Genomic DNA, 7,741 nt, shown 5'->3' on the forward strand with positions numbered 1-7,741 from the left:
ACAACACGTAAGAGACTCAATCGCTCATGATTAGGCTATAACTGCCCATTTTGAGGAAGTATTGAATAAAAAATACTCCTCTGTTTAGAAATTTGACACAGACATATGAGAATCTATCAATATGTCTCCTCATCTGCACACTTTTGAACTAAAAGCCCTGAGGGATGTTGATTTGTCGCGAGTCTTCGTGAGGAGAATAGAGGAGTTTTTTTATGAATGAGATCAGCTGAGGCTCATATTACAATCAAACAGTACCGACGCGGTTTTCATATTCATAACTCCTGACACATATTAACAAATTACTGTCACTATAAGACTTTGATGGGCGTTCCGTTTCCGAAAATAGGCTTGTTTGAGATGAGCAAAATCTGCGCAGAACCGATCACCGGTGATCAGCGCGAGATGCATTCCGGTTAGAAAAGTGTCCGAGGGCGGTCCGCCTTGCTCTGATGTCATGCTGACGTTTGACAAAAAACTCTCGCGAGCGAAAGGCGGATGTGTCGGATTCTGCAGACGAGCGCAGCTGCTCTCCACCGACTGCGCGGAGCAAAAGCATGATGGGAAACGACTTGCTGACGACACAGCTTAATGCTTATTGGTTTAAACAACCGTGATGTATGGTTCTTTTTTTTAAATGTTTGATTTTAAAACTCTGAGATCATGTTTTTATGTGTGAATATTCCCAAACTCTCTAGCAAAGGCGATCTCTCTGTGGGTTATGTGATTTTGTCATATTTATAAAATATATATATATATAAAAACATGTATGTAGGCCTAATTAAAGTCAAAATGATTGATAAACACGTCTTTCGAATGGAAATAAATAACAACAACTTTGGGTGTCTTGTTCATAATATTTATTTTCATATAAAAGTAACAGAACTTTAATTACATCCAGTTTATCAGCAACAAAGCGCACGAGTGTGAATCCCGCGATATCCGCCTTTGATCTCGCAGGTGTCTGATCCACTACGAGAAGAGAGAACTGTCCGGCTTGCCTGCACTTTTTTCACTCCTCCCCTCACTGCAGCCGCCTAGTCTCGGCTGAATTTCAGGCGAGGCGAGGCGCATCTCAAACAAGCCTAATATCTGCACAGACTAAACCAATCACAACTGACTGGGTCATCGGACCAATCACCGCAGATTAGCGTCACGTAAAGGCGGGGTTTTGAAAAGTGAATCACTAAAGGAATCATTTGAGAATCGCTGTCAAAACAGGTAAAAATAAATGCATATTATAAGAAAACTAAAGTCTTTTTTGTCATTGCATGCATGCAAAACTGTTGTTGGGGACTTCTAAAACAATATTTGGAACATTTTAAATGCCATGATAGGTGCTCTTTAACATTTCCACATTTAGTTAGTTTAGCCTATATTTTTTGTTAATCTGCATTGTTCGTCACATACACAACACAGTGCCATCTAGTGGCTCTACACTTCATAAACATGAGTCACAAAATTAAGCTCCTGTTGCTGATAGTAGATTTAAAGAAATGCCAGAAATGTTGATGTTATGGTGTTATAATTATTGTTAATACTACTACTACTACTACTAATAATAATAATAATAATAATAATAGCCATTTATATACATCATTATAGTGTAGAGAAAATATGTTAACGGTTACTAATAATAATAATAATAATAATAATAGCCATTTATATACATCATTATAGTGTAGAGAAAATATGTTAACGGTAGCCAGTTGGAATTTTTATTTTGAAATAAAAAGAGGAAGTGATGTCATCGCTAGGTTCAAGGTTGACACGGACACCATGCAGACTGAACATATAGCAAAACCCGAGCAAAACCAAAGTTCCTTTAAAGGATAGTCGCCTATAGATGTAATGCACAAATAATGCAATCTCATTGCTAACCAGGAAGCGCCACGCCCTTAGCCTGTGCTTTATGTCGGAAGAATGGTAGTCCACCGTTCACCCACGTGAACGAGAAGAGCCCGGTGTGTAGAGTGTACATATAATACTACAATGTCAAGATCCATCAAAGAGCTTAATCTCCATTACGACCCCATTAATGAAAGCAATGTTTTTACTAGCGGAGATATTGTGGAGGGGCGAGTTGTTCTGGAAGTGACCAAAGAAATAAAGGTAGATCATTTTTTGTGAAGCTGACGGGAGATGCGAACGTGAGCTGGACTGAAGGCTCAGGTGATGACGAAACAACAACATACAGCGACCATGAGAGATACTTCAAGATAAAGCAATACTTCATTCAAGAGAGCTCGAAAAAAGGCAAGGTAAATAACTGGCATGAAGTTGGTTTGACGTTTGACGTTTGATATTCGCAAAGTTGCATACGACATTGGTATGCACATTTCAAACGTCAAACCAACTTCATGCCAGTAGTTAACTAGTTGTTGTTATTGTTGTTTTGCGTGTGTGTATTAATAATATTGGGAAATAATAACAACTTGTATTTCTTACTGTTATGTCTAAAGGACAAACCGAGAAGAATACCACTCTTATAAGTGGAGAGACATGTAAGTGACGGTTTTATTGCACTAATAAATACATTACATACAACTGAATTGCATAAAAAAGTTGCATGAAACATGAAAAGATTGTTTGCTGAGAGTAATGCTTGTTGAAAAAGGAACACATCTTTTAACCCATACTAATTAGTTATACTAATGTTGTACTAATGTTAACATGCCTTTTGTTTCTCAGATGGACCAGTGATTAAAAAAGGAAGTCATGTTTTTCCATTCAGATTTCTGCTGCCTCAACAGTGAGTGTTAAAATACGATCTCCAATGGTACTTCAATGGTAGTTGTTCTTTATTGAGTAAATATGTGCACAGTGAAATAATAATATTCAGCAGGTGTGGTTCACAGCTCATAAACACAATATAAAGAACAAATAAGTGAATAAGCAAGAGCATAAAACTGTGCTGCATCCTACTTCCTACATCATTATGTCATGACATGATATTATATTAGTTAATATATTATATTGTATACTATATATTAGTAATTAGTATAATGGCAAAACTGACCCCTGCGAAAAAAAAGCAGATGTCAGTCATAATCATTGCTCATTATTCTAGAATATTTGATTTTAATTAGGGCTGTCGAAATGATAAATCGCAAATAATCGCATCCAAAATAAAAGTTTGTGTTTACATAATATGTGTGTGTGTACTGCGTATAATTATATATATATATATATATATATATATATATATATATATATATATATATATATATATATATATATATATATATATATATATATATATATATATATATATATATATATATACACACACACACACACACACACACAATATATACAATATATACATGCAAATATTTATTTGTGTGTGTATCATAGACTGTTAAAAAAATAGGTGTGTATTCAAATATACATAATTATACACAGTACACACACATATTATGTAAACAAACTTTTATTATGGATGCAATGAATCGATTTGACAGCACTAATATTCTGCATGTGTAAAATTAAGTAAAACAAAAAACCTGTAAAATTATATTATATATATATATATATATATTATATATTATATATTTGGAATAAATTAAAACCTATTATCATACAGTAGCAATGGCTAAAATGCAAACATGACCATATTATGCACTATAATGCTTGTCAGTCTTTTTTGAGAAACTAAAGATTTCTATTTTGCCTAAATTTCAGAAATATGCCTGCATCCTTTAAAGGAGTTCATGGCTCGGTTAAGTATGTCTTGACGGTAAAGCTGAAGAGGCCTTGGAAGCCAACATCTAGTACATGTTCGGAATTAACCTTATCGCCGAGGAATGATGGGACCAATGATCATTTACTGGTATGATTTATAATACCATGTTTGACTCTTTGGCGCTCATCTATTGATAAATAGATATATTATGTAACTGTTTAGACTGTCATCAGAACTCATGTAATGTGATGTATTGTAAACCATTTGCTTGTGACGTAGAGCGTAGAGGACATTTAATGTGATTTTTTTAGTTTACTCATTTTAATATGTTGTTTTTTACAAATACAGCAACCACAATCTGGCACAGAAGACAAGAAGCTGAAACTTTTTGGCTCAGGAAAGATTTCAATGACAGTAACAGCTGACAAAACTGGCTACATGCAAGGTGTTCACCTTTGAGGCTCTCAAGCACCTTAGTCAAAGCTGCATAAACTGAAGACACTATCCTGTAATACCAATGGCCGGGTTGCCATCAACATATTTGTATGCACATTTTGAGATATTGCATAAAAATCCTGGATTTAAACCGCAGTTAAAATTTCCCAAATTCGCACAAAAACATATATGGTCACTTGTGATTTAACTCATTTTTACTGAATAAATTCCGTAATCTGCATTAAAAAAAAGTAATGGGACTTAATAATTCAGACAACAGTAGAGCAATATCTTTAGCATCTCAAATGTCAAAAAAAAAATTGTCATTCTGAAATATTAAAGTGAAAGGCTGACAACAAATTTATTCGACTTCCATTTCCATTGATATTTAACTCCAATTTCTCTGAAAGTATACTTTGTTCTCCTGAACACACTGCTTTATCTGCAAATAGATTTAAATAAAATGTGCAACTTTGGATGGAAAACCTGACTATAATCAAAATTTAATTTCATGTCTTTCTTTTCCTCATTATTGATAAATGTTGTCTCTAATTCCTTACATTGCTGCAGGTGAAACAATCAGAGTTCCTATTGATATTGAAAACTCTTCATCTCGTGATGTCAAGCTGAAGTACAGCCTCAAGCAGCAACAGACCTTCACTGCTGGCAAAAGCACTAATAAAGAATTTAAGGATATAGTCAAAGAATCTAAGGATCGCATCCCATCTGGAGAAAAGGCTAAATTTATAGTGGACATAAACCTTCCACGTGACCTGACTATCACCATTGAAAACTGCAGAATTATAAAAGTGCAGTACTACATCAAGGTGCTATTTTGTCTTCCTTAGTATTGCCATGTTTAAAGTTAAACTGCCATTAAAAAGTTTTTGATTTTGAATGTTAAACAGTAATATTGTGAAATATTCTTGATGTAAAATAACTGTTTTCTATTTGAATATATTTTAAAATGCAATTTACTTCTGTGATGCAAAGGTGAATTTTCAGCATCATTACTCCAGTCTTCAGTGTCACATGATCCTTCAGAAATCATTCTAATATGATGATTTGCTGCTCAAGAAACATTTATGATTATTATCAGTTTTGAAAACAGTTGTGTAAAACATTTTGTTCAGGATTCTTTGATGAATAGAAAGTTCAAAAGAACAGCATTCATTTTCAATAGAATCTTTTTGTAAATTGAATGCATCCTTGCTAAATTCTTACTGAGCCCAAAACTTTTTAACAGTAGTACAATGTTGCAAAAGCTTTCTATTTCAGATAATTCTGTTCTTTTGAACTTTCTAATCATTAAAAAGAAAAAGATATGCGTTACACAACTGTTTTCAACACTGATAATAATCATAAATGTTTCTTGAGCAGCAAATCATCATATTAGAATGATTTCCGAAGGATCGTGTGACACTGAAGACTGGAGTAATGATGCTGAAAATTCATTCATATTTTATATTTTAATAATATTTAACAATATTACTGTTTTTTTGTTGTATTTTTACTAAAATAAATGCAGCCGTGGTGAACATTAGAGGCTTCTTCTAAAAAACATTAAAAATCTTACAGATCAAAAACATTTAAATGGCAAACCTTTCAAACTTGTGTGACTTCTTTGGAACACTAAATATGATATTTTGAAACAGTCGAAACATTCTTTAAATCTCAGAGTATCTTATTTTGTGCAGAAGAAAGAAAGTCATATAGGTTTGAAACATCATTATAATTTTCATTTTTGAGTTAACTATTCCTTTAATTTTCACACATTTCTCAAATGCTTTTTAATTTGTGTGGTAAAATAGTATATAACAACATTTATTTTACAGGAAATACAATACCTATCAAAGAGAAAAGCAAAAATAAATAATTGCTTTGTTTTCTCTCCTTTGTAACTTCTCTTGAGCTATTTTGTACACGATTGTCTTTCAGGTCTATCTGGACGTGTCTTTTGCCTCAGATCCAGAAGTTCTGTTGCCTGTGGTTATTCTTCCAGCTGACCAACAGTGTCCTCCCTGGCAAGGCCCATCTGGGGGATTCCAGCCATATCCGCCACCTCAGCCTAACCTTGTGCCTTATCCTGGTGGACAACCACCTCCATATGCAGAACTTTACCCCAATCTGCATGACCCTACAGCGCTGCCCCATCCAGGAGCTTCTGCAGGGCTTTATCCAAATGCAGAGCTGCCTGGTTTCTATCCGACTCCATCTGCACCAGTTTATGATCCAAATCAAAGCACTAAAGCATCCTCACCTAATATGCCTTATTAATCTCCTTCACCAGACAAACTTTTGACTACCACTTATGATGTATCGGTAATAAGGTTATGGGTTGTATCTGCATGAATTCAAGCTTGGTGCCTATTATTGTGCCTTTCAAACTTAGCACTTTTCTTAATTTTACAGGGAATGTCTAACAGTATAAGCTGTTGGGTTTTTCTTTTTGTGCTTTTGTAGTTTACTGTTCAGTTGCCCCTTTTTCTCATGTGCTTCAAAAACGGGTCTAAAAACTTCTCCATCCTTTATTGCAGTACAAAAATATTTTGAAAAATATATCTGACCACTCCTACTAAAACTTTTGCTGATTGTACTGCAGTTGTATTGATAATGTGTTCATATTAGAGCAACATTGCAGCTTAATGTATACTTTTGTACTAGATTTGTATTTTTTGACCTCCATCCATGATGACCTATGAAACTATACTTTGATGTTTTGTTCTACAACGTAAATTACAAAAAGCCACTGAAAACGTGAATTTTGAAGCAGTTACTTTCATTTTTGAAAACCATTTTATAGCAATTTTTTTGTAATTTGTATTTTATGGGGATTTTAGGGTACTAAATATTTACCTCTAAATTATGCAGCATTTATCACTTGCAATACCATGGTGTAACCACCAGATGGCTATCAGGCTAGTGCATAATAATTAGTCTGTGCGTCTCTCAACTGTTGGCAGCAGCGTCTCTACTAAACGGTTAAACTGTATGTTCAGCTGCTCTAAGAACAGCTGTTATTACATCGCTAGAGAGAAATTCATGTAGCTTTTAAGTTGTTAAGCTATTTTACTGATAAAATTGTCAGAGAAGCGCTGACGACACATTTCTGTGTGAATGTGTGTCCGTACTGTGTGTGTTTGAGTTGGGGAGAGGGCAGGAGGAAGAGTATATATACTTTCAGTACATAATAAAACAAAATCTTCTGACAAAAACATGGAAATAATTTCTTGTTTTTATCCTATTGTTTAGGATACTATATTTAGGCCTATTCGTTTTATCCTATTGTTTAGTTGTCTGGCTATCACCAGACCAAAGCTCAATTTAAGATTGAACATTGGTCTGGGCAGTCTGCTAGTATTTTCTACTGCAAAGAGGCGTGATAAACGAGCATAATTCAAATGACTTTACGCAATTGGATAGTCCTTCAGCCAATCAGACCACAAGAGGCGTGATCAACGACCATAATTCAAATGACTTTACGCAATTGGATAGTCCTTCAACCAATCAGACCACAAGAGACATGATCCATCGCTTCTCCATCATTGGCCTTGTCCCAAATGGCACCCTAAACCCTCACGGTCTTCCTCTGAGTCCGCACTTTCACGACGTGATGCCGCTTAG

General features: G+C 34.7%; 1 pseudogene across 1 annotated transcript; it reads left to right on the forward strand.

Moving 5' to 3' along the window:
* The first annotated feature begins 1,855 nt into the window (after positions 1–1,855).
* On the forward strand, positions 1,856–6,679 carry LOC307125043 (arrestin domain-containing protein 3-like; annotated as a pseudogene). The gene is made up of 7 exons (XR_013818702.1): positions 1,856–2,253; positions 2,460–2,501; positions 2,689–2,749; positions 3,682–3,829; positions 4,031–4,127; positions 4,688–4,944; positions 6,056–6,679. The product of XR_013818702.1 is annotated as an arrestin domain-containing protein 3-like (transcript).
* The last annotated feature ends 1,062 nt before the right edge of the window (positions 6,680–7,741 follow it).

This window comes from Gobio gobio (assembly GCF_949357685.1).
Source record: "Gobio gobio genome assembly, chromosome: 4".
NCBI lineage: Eukaryota > Metazoa > Chordata > Actinopteri > Cypriniformes > Gobionidae > Gobio > Gobio gobio.